This window comes from Haematobia irritans, chromosome 2 (assembly GCF_050003625.1).
Source record: "Haematobia irritans isolate KBUSLIRL chromosome 2, ASM5000362v1, whole genome shotgun sequence".
In the NCBI taxonomy this organism is placed as follows: domain Eukaryota; kingdom Metazoa; phylum Arthropoda; class Insecta; order Diptera; family Muscidae; genus Haematobia; species Haematobia irritans.
This window is the reverse complement of record NC_134398.1, coordinates 164,727,159-164,747,590: the sequence shown is the minus strand read 5'-3', so window position 1 is coordinate 164,747,590 and position 20,432 is coordinate 164,727,159. Positions and strand designations below refer to the sequence as shown.

The 20,432-nt window shown below is 34.1% G+C and overlaps 1 long non-coding RNA gene across 1 annotated transcript; it reads left to right on the top strand.

The window, feature by feature from the left end:
- Positions 1-5,847: 5,847 nt before the first annotated feature.
- LOC142224339 (uncharacterized) lies at positions 5,848-6,380 on the top strand. Its single transcript, XR_012719122.1, has 3 exons — positions 5,848-5,935; positions 6,003-6,095; positions 6,147-6,380. It is a non-coding gene; the product is annotated as an uncharacterized LOC142224339 (long non-coding RNA).
- The last annotated feature ends 14,052 nt before the right edge of the window (positions 6,381-20,432 follow it).

The window sequence follows — 20,432 nt, the reverse complement described above, 5'->3', positions numbered from 1 at the left end:
AGAACCATTTTTGTTTGAGTTTTAGAGGAATCATTAACATCTCTTGTAAGTGTGCAAGAAAATTATAAAATAACGTCTTGATTTGAACTCTTAAATCTGTAGATTTTCACCCGAGAAGTAAAATCTGGAAATTTTACATTGAGTTTCAAGCAATTTTCATGATCGGTGCGCCTTCTATACCCCCCTGAAGTGAAATCGGGAAATCGTTTATATGGGAGCTATAAAATGGAAAAATTTTGCATGGTTTTTGGAGGGCATATACAAACCAAGAGGCGCCATAAGGCAAATCCACTTTTCTATGGTTTTTGGAGGGCATATAGAAACGTCAAGTACCAAATTTCAACCGGAACTGATGCAATTCGCGTTTCAATGACAAACATCACATTCCAACCGTATCGGATGCAGTTTTCACTCCCAAGGGGCTCTGGAGTTCAAATTTGGGGATCAGTTTATATTGGGGGTTTATATGATTATGGACCGATATGGAACAATTTTTGCATAATTGTTCGAGAGCATATACTAACATCGTACGAGTATACCAAATTTTGAACCGCTTCGGAGGAAATTTGCACTGGCAGGGGGTTCCGCAAACCAAATCTGAGGGTCGGTTTATATGGGGGCTGTATTTAAAAGTGGTCCGACATGGCCCATTTGCAACACCATTCGACCTACATCAATACCAACTACTTCTGCCAACTTTCAAGTGGATAGATTGTTTCGCTCGGAATTTCACCACGACCCAGAATATATATATATATATATATATATATATATATATATATATATATATATATATATATATATAATATATATATATATATATATATATATATATATATATATATATATATATTATATATATATATATATATATATATATATATATATATATATATATATATATATATATATATATATATATATATATATATATATATATATATATATATATATATATATATATATATATATATATATATATATATATATATATATATATATATATATATATATATATATATATATATATATATATATATATTCTTATATATATATATATTCTTGATCAGGGAGAAATTCTAAGACGATATATAGCGATGTCCGTCTGTCTGTCTGTCTGTTGTAATCACGCTCAAGTCTTCAATAATGAAGCACTCGTGCTGAAATTTTGCACAAACTCGTCTTTTGTTTGCAGGCAGGTCATGTTCGAAGATGGGCTATATCGGTCCAGGTTTTGATATAGTCCCCATATAAACCGACCTCCCGATTCGGGGTCTTGGGCTTATAGAAATCGTAATTTGCCTGAAATTTTTAAATCTAGAGGTATTTTATGACCATAAAGAGGTGTGCCAAAAATGGTGAGTATCGGTTCATGTTTTGGTATAGCCCCCATATAGACCGATCTCCCGATTTTACTTCTTGGGCTTATAGAAACCGCAGTTTTTATTCAATTTACCTGAAATTGGAAACCTAGAGGTATTGTAGGACCACAAATAAGTGTGCCAAAAATTGTGAGTATCGGTCCATATTTTGGTATAGCCCATATATAAACCGATTTCCCGATTTTATTTCTTGGGCTTATAGAAACCGCAGTTTTTATCCAATTTACCTGAAATTTGATATCGAGAGGTACTTTAGAACCGTACAGAGGTGTGCCAAAAATGGTGAGCATCAGTCCATGTTTTGGTATGGTCCCCATATAGACCGACCTCCCGATTTGGGGTATTGGGCTTATAGAAACCGTAGTTGCCTGAAATTGAAAATCTAGAGGTACTTGAGGACCATCAAAAGGTGTGCCGAAAATGGTCCGTATCGTTCCATGTTTTGGTACAGCCCCCATATAGACCGATCTCCCGATTTTACATCTTGGGTTTATAGAATCCGTAGTTTATATACAATTTGCCTGAAATTGGAAATTTATAGGTACTTTAGGACCATAAAGAGGTTTGCCACAAATGGTGAGTATCGGTCCTTGTTTTGATATAGCCCCCATATAGACCGATATCCCGATTTTACTTCTTGGGCTTCTAGAATCCGGAGTTTTTATCCAATTTGCCTGAAATTAGAAATCTAGAGGTATTTTCGGGCCATAAAGAGGTGTGCCGAAAACGGTGAATATCGGTCCATATTTTAGTATAGCCCCCCATAAGAACGATCTCCCGATTTAACTCCTTGGGTTTCTAGAAACCGTAGTTTTTATCCGATTTGCTTGAAATTGTAAATATTCTGGTATGTTAGGCTCACAAAACCGTGTATCGGATTAAGTTTTTATCGGTCCATTTGGTAATGCCTCCATATAGACCGACGCACTGATCATGGAAATTGCTTGAAACTCAATGTAAAATTTCCAGGTTTTACTTCTCGGGTGAAAATCTACAGATTTAAGATTTCAAATCAAGACATTATTTTATAATTTTCTTGCACACTTACAAGAGATGCTAATGATTCCTCTAAAACTCAAACAAAAATGGTTCTTATAAATCCAGAATCTTATATAGTCCTCATAGGTGAAATTTTTAAATTTATCTTCGGGAAGTGTCCTCAAGCCCTCCTGAAATTTCAAAGGAAACCCTAATATTTGGTTCATGGTGGTGGGTATTTAAGATTCGCCCCGGCCGAACTTACTGCTGTATGTACTTGTTATAATTTAAAGATACATTCTACTTATAATGGGAAAATACATTTCGTTGTGTCACAATTTTTGTAATTGTTTAAAAATGTAGTGACTCGGTTTTCCTTTTGTTTCCAAATATCGAATCCTGTTTCTAGTTAATCGGCTAGACGAAGAGGTAAAACTAACATTTTCCTAAAAACTCGTCGGGTTTCATTCGTTGTTATAATTGATATTGCTACATCAGAACCAGCATCCCTTCGGACGCACATCGTCAAAGGGGTTGGTTTCAGCCCAAAGACATTTGAATTTATAAATGGAAAAACAGGATCATAGTTTCTATACCCTGCGCCACACTGTCGGAGAGGGTGCTTTAAGTTAGTGCATATGTTTTCAACACCCAAAAGGATACGAGATAGACACATAGTGTCTTTAGCAATAATGCTGAGAGTGGGCCCCTGAGTCGATCTAACCGTGTCCGATCTAACCGTGTCCGATCTAACCGTGTCCGATCTAACCGTGTCCGATCTAACCGTGTCCGTCCGCCTGTCTGTGAACACACTCTTGGGATCAAGTTGCAGCTTTAGTCCAATCGACTTCAAATTTGGTACAAGTATGTATTTTGGTTCAGAATAGAACCCTGTTAATTGTGGAAGAAATCTGTTCAGATTTACATATAGCTCTCATATACATCTTTCGCACGATATGAACTTATATTGCCTAAGAAGCTAGAGTTTTATTCTGATGTCCGTGAAATTTTGCACAGGGGCCATGCGTGCCATATTTGGTAGAAATCGGTTATGATTTAGATATATAGACATTAACATTTTAGAAATGTGTGCCACATCTCAGTCATTCCAAATTTTCCATTTATGTCAAAAATTTTATTGTGTCTTTTCTTAATGAGCCAAAGACTTCAACTTTTTTTTTGTCCTAGAATGTCTAAATACGCCTCTTAGTTCGTTCTCTCATTCTAATGTATTTTACATGTCGACTAGAGCCTGATATAGGTTTCAGCAAAAGTTTTTGGAGTGTGGCGTAATTTAAGCTTTCAACAGGAATATTGAATTAAATGCAATTCCTTTTGTGAGACCAAAGTCACTCATATGAATGATGAGAGCTACAGAGATGATAATAATCACGACACGACATACACACCTATAGTAATACCACTACTTGCAAAATTTATGTTACCCAATGTTTTCACACATACACAAACACATAGGTAGACACTCATGAATGACATATGAATTATACGCTCTAGAACCGAACAAACACAAAAAGTAAATCACATAGACGCATCAACACACACATATAGATTATTCCCAACATTTCGTGGGAATGAGAGATTTTCATCATTTTCATTTTCTAAAGGATGTCTATGCATTACAAGGTTTCCTATCAAAAATAAACCATAGATATTGAGGAATCCTTTCACATTATAGTACATATTCAGAAATTTGTGCGTTTTCAGCAGAGAACATAATGAATTTCCGACGGAAATATAATCACACTACAATCCCCTTTAATGGCAATAAGTATGCATGTGTAATTTGTATTCTATTTATTTAACACACAGAAAAAAAGGTGTCTTGTTAATTTTAGGACCAGTTTAACTTCCACATAGTTCAAAAAATTTACTGTAATATAGTTCATTTTTCGTAACCACTGCGAAAATTAACTTAGCTAAAGGAAAACTTATAAAACTTCAGTAAATGTTTTTTAGTTCACTAACTACGAAATGGGACGGATTTTTCCTTAAATAAATTTCCAATACAATAGTTAATGCATCGTTGATTGTATTATAAAAAGACATAGGCAATATAAAAATCTTACTACGAAATGTGGACAATTTACTAAGAAAAATTTTTGTATGGAAAAAAATTTTTGTAGTAAAAATTAACTTAACCACAGTACCGATTCGTATGATGGCTTCCTACAGCTTATTTCGGCTTTTACTATAAGTTGGAGGATATTTATTCACATTGAAAATTTTAGATAAAGTAGAATAAAAAGTAGTTAATTTAATCCTTGACGGGTGTATATAATTTTTTATGGATTCCTCGTAAATTTTGAATATATTTTACCTTATCCTATAAATAGAATACCAACTAATCAATAAACGTGATACTGGAAATTGAAGTGAGAAGAAATTATGAAATTATTGCATCATCTTTTTTTGTTTGTGTTTGTTATTGCGATGATGTTATGGAATGTGTGTTGTTGGTATCTTTTGTGGTGATAGTTGCTTTGTTGCAATAGCGAGATCAGAAAGGGATCATGTGTGTGTGTGGAGTTGTTTTTCTTTACATATGTGTCCTTTATGACTATTTGTGTCTTTGAGTTTTATTGGTGCATTCAGTTCTGTTGATGCATTTATGAAGCGCACACGTGGTGCGCTTGCGTGCGGTATTTGTGTTTATTAATAAAAATACATTTATTTCGTAACATTTTAGAAACTGATAAGTGAATGGTGTGATGTTAGAGAAAACAAAAACACTTTATATTGATAAAAAATAAATAACTCTAAAATAAATCACATATTAAGAAACTGTATATTTCTATTAATAATTTAAAATAAGTGCGGTTTTAAATTGGTTTACATAAAAATATTCATAATGAGTGGTAATAAAATGATCTATATTTACTCTACATCTGGATCACAGTACAATTTTTTGAGTCTATATTTTTATGTTATAGCGAGTCCTTAAGGTGTGTACTAAGTTCGAGTTTAGGCGCTAAAATCAGAAATAAATCAGTAAGAAAAGTATAAAATTATACGCCTTCGATGCAAATTTAAATATAACTTGATGGAGAATAACTCGAAACAAGTTTTTTATTAAGTTTATATTCTTTAAATGGATTACACGATTAAGAACAGAAAATCGTTTTTAAGCTTATGTAGAACGCTGTTTTTTTAATTTAATATGATGAATTGTTTTCAAGTTATTCCAATATATATAGCGGAAGTGCCTTAATTTTGAACATAACCGTATATCTCAAAAAGTCGAGCTCTTAAATTTGGATTCAGCGACCTCAAATTACTAAAAATTTGATATAAATTTTAAATGAACACAAAAACGGTTCAATTTTGTTCCCATGTATTTCTAAAGAAAACTAATCATGAAAAATTGGGATTTTAGCCACTAAACTCGAACTTAATATCCACCAGAAATACTAAATGCTATATTGACAAGTGGAAATTATATCTAATTTTATAATATTTTTATTTCATTTATATTCTGAGAAGGATTTCAAAAATGTCCCATTTGTGCATGGATATGATTCCACTAATGTAGTAATTGGATGACTTTTTTCAATGTGGTAAGGTTTTCGTCCATTTGTAATAAAGCCAAAATTTCTATTTATTAAAAATAATTTTCATTTGCAGGATGACAGCAAATCTAATGGTATTTTTTGGAATCTTCTTACTGTTTAATGCTAACTAAGCTGATATCCCTATTGGCTCTAAGAAAATTCTCTTGTAAGAGAATTTGATAATATTTTTATATTTTATATACCTTTTTAACATCAGAGGCTTATGACGCAAATCCACACAACAAAAACTAGCGAAATCGGTGAAATTGGACAAAAATGAAATGAAAATAGCAACTTATGGCATATATCTTTCATATGGATAGAAAATGGAAATTGATATTAATTAGTTTCATTCTACTAACATAGAATATTACTCTTTTGAAGAAGCAATTAGTAACTACCGAAAAGTAACAGCATACAGCGTACGAATAAAAACATTTCTTTTATTGTATATCATAAGCCATAGTTTTATGTAATATAATAATAATTTTTTGAAATAAAATACTGGTAGTTATGAAAAATTGTCTTATATTGTACGAAAAATTTCTTAGTTGTATACAGGCTTGTTGTACCTTTAATTCCTCAATTTATTATTTTCTTTGAAAATTATATTGATAAACAGTTTATTTGAAACCAATTTCTAAATATAGGATTCCCAAAAACTTGTTCATTTTTCCGGATAGCAGGAATATTTTGAATGAGTGTAAGTACATTCTTCCCACAGCGTAGTAAGAATGAACTAAAATACGATGCAATACATAAACTTATTTATAAGAAAATCATGAACTTATCTAGATGAAAAAAATCGTTGGCGCCAAATCATGGTCATTCTTACTATGGGTTAGTTCATTTTTCGTAAACAATAGTATACTTTTTTTTCGGTGCAGATAGATGCAAGGTTTTATTAAAGAATTTCACAAAATTAACTATTGTCTATATATATGAGGATAAGATATATAGCGGAGAGATATAGCGTTCAATAATAAATGTCGATCGATGGCAGTGTTGCCAGTATTGGGGATTTGTCCCAAAATTGGAGAAATTTTAAGTGGTTGGGGACCAAATTGAAGCTGGGGATTTGGGGGTTTGGCAGGGAATTTCTATAAATTTAGGGATTTTTGTGAGATATTTTCGCTTCAGTGTAGTAAGTAAGGTTTAGAGAAATTCTTTTTTATACCCTCCACCATAGGATGGGGGCTATATAAACTTTGTCATACCGTTTGTAACACATCGAACTATTGCTCTAAGACCCCATAAAGTATATATTCTGGGTCATGGTGAAGTTCAGAGTCGATCTAAGCATGTCCGACCGTCTATTGAAATCACGCTAACTTCCGAACGAAACAAGCTATGTATGTCGTATGTTGATGTATGTCGGATGGTATTGCAAATGGGCCATATTGGACCACTGTTACGTATAGCCCCCATATAAACAGACCCAAAGATTTGGTTTGCGGAGCCTCTAAGAGAAGCATATTTCATCCGATCAGGTTGAAATTTGGTATATGGTGTTAGTATATGGAATCTAATAACCATGCAAAAATTGGTCCATATCGGTCCATATTTATATATAGCCCCCCTATAAACCGATCCCCAGATTTGGCTTGCGGAGCCTCTAAGAGAAGCAAATTTCATCCGATCCGACTGAAATTTGGTACATGGTGTTAGTATATGGTCTCTAACAACCGTGCAAAAATTGGTTCACATCAGTCCATAATTATATATAGCCCCATATAAACCGATCCCCAGATTTGGCTTGCGGAGCCTCTAAGAGAAGCAAATTTCATCCGATCCGGCAGAAATTATATGGTCTCTAACAACCATGTCAGAATTGGTCCATATCGGTCCATAATTATATATAGCCCTTATATAAACCGATCCCCAGATTTGACTTGCGGAGGCTCTAAGAGAAGCAAATTTCATCCGATCCGGTTGAAATTTGGTACTTGGTGGTAGTATAGGGTCTCTAACAACCATGCAAACATTGATCCACATCGGTTCATAGTTATATATAGCACCCATATAAACCAATCCCCAGGCTTGCGGAGCATCTAAGAGAAGCAAATTTCATCCGATCCGGTTGAGATTTGGTACGTGGTGGTAGTATATGGTCTCTAACAACCATGCCAGAATTGGTCCATATCAGTCCATAATTATATATAGCCCCTATATAAACCGATCCCCAGATTTGGCTTGCGGAGACTCCAAGAGAAGCAAATTTCATCCGATCCGTTTGAAATTTGGTTCGTGGTGGTAGTATATGGTCTATAACAACCATGAAAAAAATGGTCATAATTATATATAGCCCCCATATAAACCGATCCCCAGATTTGACCTCCGGAGATCTTGGAGGAGCAAAATTCGTCCGATCCTGTTGAAATTTGGTACGTGGTGAAATTTGGTAAATTGAGCTAGTACCTGGCCGCTAACAACCATGCCAAAATTGGTCCGTATCGGTCTATAGTTATATATAGCCGATCCACAAAAATAATCTTCCAAAATTTTATTTCTATAGAAAATTTTGTCAAAATTGTACTACTATAGAAAATTTTGTCAAAATTTTATTATTATTGAAAATTTTGTCAAAATTTTATTTATAAAGAAAATGTTGTCAAAATATTATTTCTATAGAAAATTTTGTCAAAAAATTGTTCAAAATTTTATTAATATATAAAATTTTGTCAACATTTGATTTCTATAGAAAATTTTATTAAAATATTATTACGATAGAAAATTTTGTCGAAATTTTATTATTATAGAAAATTTTGTCAAGATTTTATTTCTGTAGAAAATGTTGTCAAAATTTTATTTCTATAGAAAAATTTGTCACACTGAATTTAATATTTAATATTTCTTTTTATTTAATATATACCCCGTATGGACTAACTTACAATTGAGAAGATGGTGTTAAGAAGTATTAAGATACCTTGCCATCAGCAAGTGTTACCGCAACCCAATTACTTCGATTGTGGATGACAGTCTTTAGTACAAGTTTCTATGCAATGTATGGTGAAGGGTACATAAGATTCGGCCTGGCTGAACTTACGGCCGTATATACTTGTTATACCCTCCACCATAGGATGGGGGGTATATTAACTTTGTCATTCCGTTTGTAACACATCGAAATAATGCTCTAAGACCCCATAAAGTATATATATTCTGGGTCGTGGTGAAATTCTGAGTCGATCTGAGCATGTCCGTCCGTCCGTCCGTCTGTTGAAATCACGCTAACTTCCGAACGAAACAAGCTATCGATTTGAAACTTTGCACAAGTAGTTGCTATTGATGTAGGTCGGATAGTATTGCAAATGGGCCATATCGGTCCACTTTTACGTATAGCCCCCATATAAACCGATCCCCCGATTTGGCTTGCAGAGCCTCTAAGAGAAACAATTTTCATCCGATCCGGCTGAAATTTGGTACATGGTGTAAGTATATGGTCTTTAACAACCATGCAAAAATTGGTTCACATCGGTCCATAATTATATATAGCCCCCATATAAACCGATCACCCGATTTGGCTTGCGGAGCCTTTAAGAGAAGCTAATTTCATCCGATCCGGCTGAAATTTGGTACATTGTGTTAGTATATGGTCTCTAACAACCATGTAAAAATTGGTCCATATCGGTCCATAATTATAAATAGCCCCCATATAAACCGATCACCCGATTTGGCTTGCGGAGCCTTTAAGAGAAGCTAATTTCATCCGATCCGGCTGAAATTTGGTACATGGTGTTAGTATATGGTCTCTAACAACCATGTAAAAATTGGTCCATATCAGTCCATAAATATATATAGCCCCCATATAAACCTATCACCAGATTTAACCTCCGGAGCCTCTTGGAAGACCAAAATTCATCTGATTGAGTTGAAATTTGGTACGTGATGTTAATATATGGTCTCTAATGACCATGCAAACATTGGTCGATATCGGTCCATAATTATATATATGCCCCATATAAACCGATCCCCAGATTTGACCTCCGGAGCACCTTGGAAGAGCAAAATTCTTCCCATTCGGTTGAAATTTGGTACGTGATGTTAGTATAGGGTATCAAACAACCATACAGGAATTGGTTCCTATCAGTCCATAATAATATATAGCTCCCATATAAACCGATCCCCAGATTTGACCTCCGGTACCCTTTGGAGGAGCAAAATTCATCCGATCTGGTTGAAATTTGGTACGTGGTGGTAGTATATGATATTTAACAACCATGTGAGTTGAAATTTGTGGATGACAGTCTTTCGTAGAAGTTTCTACGCAATCCATGGTGGAGGGTACATAAGATTCGGCCTGGCCGAACTTACGCCCGTAAATACTTGTTTTATTTTTGTTTTATTAATTTTCTACTTTTTTGTAAAATTGAATTGTCCAAAACTTAAATTTGAACTTAAAATCGCCTAATTGCGTACTTTCATTCGGGAATCCCAAGATGCGTTTTAGAATAAATGTTTGTGAACTTGTCCAAAAGGACTGCATCGGAAAAAAATCGACGGCCATATTTAACTTCCGGCTCTCTAAGTAACGACCCCCAACTTCTGGCTCTCTAATTATTTACACGCAAAGAAAAAAAATGTTTGGAAAACGTGTACCGAAAACGATTTTCTTTTGTTAGAGTTTTTTGAATTGCTTCGAAAATTTTAAACTTTTATCACCAAAAAAATTCGTTTGTTTCAAAATTTTTATTTTTTCAATAAAAAGAGTTATTTTTGAAACAACAACACAGTCCATTTCGTTTATATCAAACACTGTTCTTTTCTGACTTTAGGTCTTTAATAAGACACATTTTACAGTTCAAAATTTAATATACTACAATGTAATGTTGAACATGTTTTCGGAATTTTCCGAACATATCGGGAATATATGTACAAAAAAAAAAAAAAAACTTTGGTCGAAGCAGGGATCGAACCCACGACCCTTGGCATGCAAGTCGGACGTAGCAACCACTGTTCCACGGTGCCAAACTAAATGTTTGTTTCTGTTAAATAAACTTTGTTTATTCGGTTCGTGGGCGCCGCAAGCTATGCTATATAAATATAACTTATATGGATATTTATCTATTGATGACCATAACAGGTACATAGCTCAGTGGTTAGTGTGTTGGCTTACAAAGTGCATGGTCCGCGGTTCGTTTCTCCGTCCAGGCGAAAGGTAAAAAATTTATAAAATTGTATAATTTCTTCTACATTGTTGGTATTACAGGAAAAGGTGTTAAGAACTAAAAAACCTCGTGGATGTGAGAAAGATGTGAGGGAAAATGCAATTAGCAAGAAAACAATGTTTTTTTTGTGAGTTAGTCTTTATGAAATTGTTTTTACATCTTGGAAAAGAATAAACGTTTATCACAAAAAGTATATACTTTTCTTCCAAATACACTTCCTTACAGCGAAAAGCAAATGAGAAACGAACTTTGTTTGTCGAAAATTTCGTTTGGGAGGAAAGAATTATTTTTTTGCGTGTATAGACTCCCCTATGTATATCAGTCAAGAACCGAATTAATTGGCCTTTTTATCTAATATGGTATATATTAGATAAAAAGGCTAACTTACAATTTAGAAGAAGATTTTAAGAAGTTGTAAGATAACTTGCCATCGGCAAGTTTACCACAACCCAAGTAATTCGTTTGTGGATGACAGTCTTTGGTAGATGTTTCTAGTCAATCCGTGGTGGAGGCTACATAATATTTCTAATTAATTCTGTAATTGATACTTCAAATTTTGGTGATTGAACCAATGAGTCCATTAATTTCGTATTTGAAACATTTTTTTCTGTGTCCAGTCTATTAAATGTCATTAAATCGTGTTGTCTTAGAATTGACAACGAAATTCAAATGTTTTCAAAAATATGTAGACTGAGAAAGTTTTTATTTTTCAAAAGCAAACAGCAACCTCTTGTTGCTTGTTGCGAATGATTTTCTAGCACTCCTATGAGTTCAACCATAATAGAGTCATAGAACAGTATCAGCATCATCAGTATCATCACAACTGGGGAAACCATTGGCAGCACCAGTACCAACGTTTCATTCAAATGACTCTATGGCCTTTGTCTAGATGTGTGAATTTTTGGGTGCTGAGTTATGTCTGTGATGCTTTTGTTTTATAATCCATGATCCGGTTGAATGATTTGTATAGAAAAACGTTTAAAATTCATGCATTCACATTCATGTTGAGTAGAGTTTTACTTTACGCAGAGGACTCTAGAGAGGACGAGCAAATAGAATGAACTTTTATCAGTTGAGTTCAGGCGTCTGCGGTTTTCTTTTTTGTTTTTGTTTTTTCCAAATCCATTGTATTGTTTTATTACGGGATGGATTGAGTATAGGACCAAAATTAAATTAGTTGCAATTAAGAGACGGACATAATTCGATTAGTACCATTTGTTATGGCACCTGCAAATTTCTCAACATATTCATTTTCAATCACGGACAACAAAATAATAGAGATAATTCACTGTTGTGTCAGTGTCCTCGATGATAAAAGCTTAGGTACACTGAAAAAACAGTGAACCCACCAGGAAGAAAAATTTCGGTTAATTTTAGAAAATTTTGAATATTTTTAGAAAATTTTAACTAAACAGTACAACAAACGCTGGCATCACGCCGATGTCATAAAAATAAGTTAATATTTCTCGACAAATTCAAGAAAATTTATTAGACATAATTAAGTTTTTTCACTTGTTAAAGAAAATTTTGTAGTTTGAAGGAAAAAATTGGAGTTCAAAATTGCAAGAATGTCTTTAGTGACATACGAAGTTCATGATGAACGTATTTGTAGTAAAATTTACAAATTTAAAGAAATATTGAACTATTTTGTGGAAGACACGAATTTAGTTAATCTTTATCCTTCATTTGTGTATATTTTTTTCCTCGGTTTAAGTTAATTTAACTAACGTACACAAAAAATTATTAGAGTAGAGGAAACTTTCTCCAAACATAGTAACTGCATGAACTAAACGAAAGTTAAATTGGCTTTAGTGAAATAGAGAGTTCACTTTTTTTGAGTGTATTATGCTAGGGACACTTTTTAATTCGTATTTTGTTAAATTTAATACTAAAATAAAATTTAAACGCTGGAAAACTTAAATTATTTTTTGGGAAAAATTAAGTACCTCCTGCGAAAATAGAATTAAATTGTGCTCCAATTTCGGAGATTATCACAATGCGATGTAAAAACGATGACATTGTAATGACCTAATATGATATTTACTATTATTTACGAAATTATACCTGAATTACATTTGAATTTTTCTCCTCCCGGAGGCTTCAAAAGTAAATCTTGGGGTCAGTTAATATGGGTCTACATATAATTATGAGTTATGAAAGGAGGCATATATTGACATTACATACAAAATTTATATGAGATCGAATACAATTTTCTCTTTCAAGAGGATCCAATAGTCAAACCTGGGGATCGGTTGATATGGGAGATACATTTAATTATTTGCCGTTATGTACCAATTTTTGTACGATTATGAGAAAGCATATACAGACATCACGTACTAAATATCAACCGAATAGGAAAGAGCTTGCTCTACCATAGGTTCAAATCTGAGTATTAGTGTTGGGAAAGTAACGAGTATTTGATTACAAGTACTCGTTACTGACTAATTTTTTTAGTACTCGTTACTAGTAAATGAGTACTCAATATCTTCAATGCCAGTTTTTTTCTTCTGGCGGTAAGTAAGTTGGCGGTTTGGAAGTAAAATTCTTGACTACTTGGAAAATATTAATTGAAGTTTTCGAAAATCGTTTTATCAGTGAAAATAACACGAAAATGATATATGGCTTCTTCCTTTGAAGAAAGTGAAAAATTTATCTGATTTCTTAAAAACGTTTGCATTTGAAAAAATTTGCATTGGGTGTAGGAGGGAGCTATAATTTAAAGCATCACATGGATCACGTTTCATGCGAATAGTATGAATAATAATGTCGTTGACTTCAGCTGGTTCAATCCAATTGTTTTCAGAGAAGGTACCCAAGCTTATTCAAAAACCCTTGGAAAATTTCAACATTGGGTCTCACGATAAAAATGATCGCTTAATATTTTCATCCACTGTCAATGGTGGAAAATGGTGGATTTAAAAAGTTTGCAAATTGCAAGCATCAGTAATACACAATATACCCTGACGAAAAAATACCAAATAGTGAATACGAAATTGGCTCTAAAAATTTTAATGATTGGTGAAAATCTTTTTCTAACGAGACCCATATATCTACAACACCACATTTTATAACACTAGAATAAAACTGGATAATGTAATTTGCTTTTCTATACTGTTTTTAAATTTAAAAAAGATGAAGATATTATTAAAAAGTGCCCACAATGTATTTTTTAATTTTTTTATAAAAGTAACGAGTAGTAACGAGTACTCAATTCAAAAGTAACGAGTAGTAACGAGTAGTCAAAAGTAATCAAAATTTACAACACTACTGAGTATCAGTTAATATGGGGGTTATACCCAAAATTGGTCCGTTGTGGCCCATTTGCAATATCATTTGATGTAAAGATGTTTCCTCACCATCGTTTGTATTACTGCATTCATTTCTCAGTAATTTTATAGTGAAAAATGTTTCCATAAGAATGTTGTTTCTATAGGACTATGATAAAATAGCAACAAAAAAGTATATACGGCCGTAAGTTCGGCCAGGTCGAATCTTATGTATACTTCATCATGGAATGCATAGAAAGTTCAATGTATATAAAACCTCTTAACATCCCAGCAAAAAAATTTGGAAGTTCTTCCAAAGACACAACTTTAAAAGCACTTCCCGAAGATGCACCCCCAATGATGTTCCTTATTTTAACTACCCAGGAAGTTATTTTATTTCAATTTTTATAACTTTGTTTTTTCATACTTTTAATGGGTAATTTTAACTTTTTTGTTTCAAATAGGTTAAAAACAGAGTAAAATGGGACAAATCATTTAAATTTTGTCGAAAAAATACTAAAAGCAATCTGAAAAAATTGTGAATTTTTGAAAATATTTGAGGTCAAACGTTTCCAACAAGCGTTAGAATCCATTAAAAATTATAAAAAATTATAAAAATTATTTATTTGACAAAATATCACAGAATTTTTAAATTTATATCCAAAACATTGAATTTGGATCACACCTAAAGAAGTAATGCAAATTCAGTGCAACGGCTGTTGAAATGGAGGACTTCCGTCCTATGAAAAGCCCATGTTAAATTCATCGCTTCTGCGTCAATTTTGCACCACTTCCGGATCCAAAAAGAACATTTTCATTACTTTTTTGGCGACGCTTTTTTGCTGGGATTGCCCTCTAAATTATATGTCAGTCCATATAGAGACCAGGTTAGATAAAATCGGCAGAATAAATGCCTATATAAGTCTCTTGATAGTTTTATATAGAAGAGTCTATATAAGAACCGATATGAACCAACTTTCGCATGGTAATAAGAAGGCCAAATTTAAAGTCGATCATATGAAATTTGTTCAGTCCAAAGTTAAATCTTGTGTGGTCGGTTTATATGGAATCTGTATAAATTATTTCTCGGGGGAGGTTGTAACCCCTAGAGAACGCGTCGCAGGTGGCGGATAGCGAATGCCTCCCAGATATGGGTGGTAGGAGGGAAATGAAATACCTCCCGCGGACCAAACAACCCGGAGAGATTACTTCGTAACAAAACCGAACTAAGCTGCGTCTGTCTTATAGTAAGCGGCAGCAAAGAAGCGTCTGTACTCCATACGAGCGGCTTGTAACATAGAAGGAAAACTTTTAAACCCTTCAGAAGGCAACGGGAAACCACTGAAGTATATTTTTCCTAGAAAACCAAACAGTTTATGGAGTTAGAGAACAACATATGGCCCTCAATCTCCGGTACCACGAGGGTGCTAAGAATACCCGGAGGTAAAACAAACCCAAATCTAAATATTGGAACATGGAACGTGCGGAGTCTCTATGAGACTGGTAAACTTGCAAATACTATATCGGAAATGGAAAGACTGAATATCGACATTCTCGGAATAAGTGAGACATGGTGGCCTAATAATGGAGAGTTTATCTCTCAAAACATGAAAATTTACCACTCTGGTAATATTCATCAGAATCATAGGAATGGAGTAGGAATAATCTTAAAAAAACCAGTGGCGCAGTGTGTCACGGGTTTCATCCCGAAATCTGACCGGTCTTTACTTATTAAAATAAACTGCAAGCCGATTGATATAAACATTATTCAAATATATGCACCCACTGCTGATAAAAGCAATGCAGAAATTGAATTTTTCTACGAAGAAGTTGAGGATCTATTAAAAATGACAAAGCCACACGAAATAACTATAATTCAAGGCGACTTTAATGCTAAAGTAGGAAGGGAAAGAGTTCCTGGCATAACAGGAATATACGGACTAGGCGAAAGGAACGAAAGAGGCGACAGACTGATACAGTTCTGTCAAGAACACAAAATGAACATAACAAACACAATGTTCTGTCTCCCCCCAAGAAGACTGTACACTTGGAAGTCACCCCAAGATAGAAGAGGACACATTGTACGCAATCAAATCGATTTTATTTTAATTAACTCCAGATATGGATCATCGGTTCTAAAAACATCAACCTACCCGGGAGCTGACGTTCCATCAGACCACAATCTCCTGATGATGAAACTGCGGACAAAGATTTCTGTAATAAAACAAAGAAAATTTCGTAAAAAGTTCGACATAGCGAAACTCAACGATGCAGCTTTCAAAACTAACATAAAGGAACGGATTAATCAAGAACTAAACGCAATCAACAGAGAAACTGTTGAAGACATATGGAACGATGTAAAGAACAAACTCAAACCTATAGCAGAAGATGCTCTTGGATACTATAAAAGATCTAGGAACAAAGAATGGATGACGCAAGATATACTTAATTTGATGGACCAGAGACGAAAATATAAAAATGTTAATTACGAATTATATTGGGAGCTGAATAGGGAAATTCAAGCATCCATACGTATCGCAAAAAATGAATACTTTAAAGCGCAATGCCTGGAGATTGAAAGATTACAAAAACTACACGACGATTTCAACCTCTACCGAAAATTGAAAGAAACTGCCGGAGCACACCGTAAGACGTCATCAACTGTATTATACAATAGCAACAATAAACCAGTTTTCGACATTGATGAAAAGAAGAGGTTTTTACGGACGACAATAGATCAATCTTTGAACAGCACAACCAACAGTCTCTATCAGGAACAGCAATAAGTAGAATAGAAGTGGAATCTGCAATAAAGTCGCTAAAAGATAAGAAAGCATGTGGCCCAGACGAGATTCCTTCTGAAATCTTAAAATTAATAGATAGTGAAAATATGGATCTATTAACAAAATTATTTAACAACATATATGATACAGGCCAATACCCACAGGAGTGGCTTAAATCGACATTTATTACCATACCTAAAAAAAATCACGCTAAATTCTGTCACGAATTCAGTCTTATGAGCCATGCTCTAAAAATATTTCTTAGAATTATTCATTCGAGAATATATCCTAAATGCGAAAATGTGATGGGAGCGTCTCAGTTCGGTTTCAGAGAGGGCATGGGAATCAGAGAAGCCCTTTTTTCCATACAGACCCTGATACAAAAATGTAGAAACGCCCAAAAAGATGTATTCCTATGTTTCATAGATTATGAAAAAGCGTTTGACAATGTGCTACATGATAGACTGATAGACATTCTGAATTCGATAAATATAGAACAAAAAGAAATACAATGTATAAAGAGTTTATACTGGCACCAAACTGCTCAAGTAGAGATAAACGGATATATGACCGAAAGCATACCAATATCCAAAGGAGTCAGGCAGGGGTGTATACTCTCCACATTGCTTTTTAATATTTATTCCGAGCAAATATTTCGAGAATCGGTCAATAGTATTCGAAATGGTATTGTTGTAAGCAGATCAGTTTTAAATAACATTAGATACGCTGATAACACAACATTAATGACACATAGCATATCTCAACTTCAGAGTCTTGTGGATACACTCGCAACATGCAGTAAAAAATATGGATTAAAAATCAATATCCAGAAAACCAAGTTTATGATTATTAGCAAAAAACAGGAATACAAAAACACGGTATTAAAAATACAAAATTCAAACGTAGAGAGAGTTAAGAGTTTTAAATATCTCGGAGCTACTATTACTGATCAATGGGACTCCTCGAAAGAGATAAGATGCCGAATAGAATTGGCGAGAGATGCATTTTTAAAGTACAAGAAAGTTTTTGTTAGCCATGACATCAATCTTGAAACGAAGATTCGATTTGTCAAAGCATATGTCTGGTCAGTACTACTGTACGCAATGGAGGTGTGGACTATAAAATCTACTGACACAAAAAAGTTGGAAGCCTTTGAAATATGGATATATCGGAGAATATTAAAAATTCCTTGGACTGCCCATGTCTCAAATGCCGAAGTATTAAGAAAAATGCATTGCGAAAGAGAACTCATCGCAGCAATAAAAAGGAGAAAAACTGCGTATTTGGGACATATTATGAGGAATCAAAAATATAAATTATTACAAAACATTACCCGCATAAAAATTGAAGGAAAACCCATTAGAGGAAGAAAAGAGTTAACATGGCTTGACAATATTACGGAATGGACTGGTATCCGAGATGTTACAAATCTATTAAGCATGGCGAGAAACAGGGAGCGTTTTGCGGATCTACTAGAAACATTATGAAGAACAAATTATATGTGTGTTTGAAATGGAATTAAATTGTATTGGTCGCAAATATTCGGAAAACGAATTTGGAAATAAAGAAGAAGAAGTATAAATAATGGACCGGATCGCCAGTAATTTGCTTTTCTAATTGACTCCGTAAGGCAAATCTGGGGATCGGTTTATATACAGGCTATACACGTATATGAATGTGGTCCAATTTTTTCATGATTGTTATAGAACACAGACTAAAATCTCGTACCGCATTTCAACCATATCGGGTGAAATATACTTGTTCAAGAAGTCCCAGATGTGACATCTGGGGATCGTTTTATGTGGGGGCTATTACAATTGTGGAGTAATTTTTGCACGGTTTTTAAAGGAAATATACCAACACCATGTACCAAATTCCAACCGGATCCAAGAGGCTGCGGAGGTAAAATTTGATCGGATGAAATGTGCTCTTCCAAGAGGCTGCGGAAGTCAAATATGGGAATCGATTTATATGGGGGATCGATATGGACCATTTAATGTAAGGTTCTTAGAGAGTATATACTGACATCGTGTACTCGGATAAAATAGCCCACATAAATTGGGTCGTTGATGAAATAAGTTAAATGGACAGAGACACAACAAGCATATACGGCCGTAAGTTAGGCCAGGCCGAAGCTTATGTACCCTCCACCATGGATTTCGTAGAAACTTCTACTGAAGACTGTCATCCACAATCGAATTACATGGGTTGCGGTAACACTTGCCGATGGCAAGGCATCTTAAAACTTCCTAACACCATAATATATACCACATACTCCATACGTGGTATATATTAAACTAAAAAGGCCGATTAAATACGTATATAATTAAGTTTAAAGTTTCTATAGAAATAAAATTTTGACAAAATAAAGTTTTGACAACATTTTCTATAGAAGTAAAATTTGGAAAAAATTTTCCATTGAAATAAAATTTGGATAAAATTTTCTATAGAAATAAAATTCTGACAACATTTTGTATAGAAATAAAATTTTGACAACATTTTCTATAGAAATAACATTTTGACAATGTTTTCCATAAAAATAAGATTTTGATAGATTATTTTTGGCTCGTGTGGCAACCATGAATATGAACCGATATGGCCCAATTTTTGTGTGATTGGGGATCGGCTATATATAACTATAGACCGATATGGACCAATTTTGGCATGGATATAAGCGGCCTTATACTAACACCACGTTGCAAATTTCAACCGGATCGGATTAATTTTGCTCCTCCAAGAGGCTCCGGAGATCAAATCTGGGGAACGGTTTATATGGGGGCTATATATAATTATGGACCGATATGAACCAATACTTGCGTGTTTGTTAGAGACCACATTCTAACACCATGTTCCAAATTTCAACCGGATCGGATGAATTTTGCTCCTCCAAGAGGCTCCAGAGGACAAATCTGGGAACCGATTTATATGGGGGATATATATAATTATGGACCGATATGAACCAATTCTTGTGTGTTTGTTAGAGACCACATTCTAACACCATGTACCAAATTTCAGCCGGATCGGATGAAATTTTCGTTCCTTAGAGGCTCCGCAAGCCAAATCGGGGGATCGATTTATATGGGGGCTATATATAATTATGGACCGATGTGGACCAATTTTTGCATGGTCATTAGAGAACATATACCAATACCATGTACCAAATTTCAGCCGGATCGGATGAAATTTGCTTCTCTTAGAGGCTCCGCAAGCCAAATCGGGGGATCGGTTTATATGGGGGCTATATGTAATTATGGACCGATATGGACCAATTTTTGCATGGTTGCTAGAG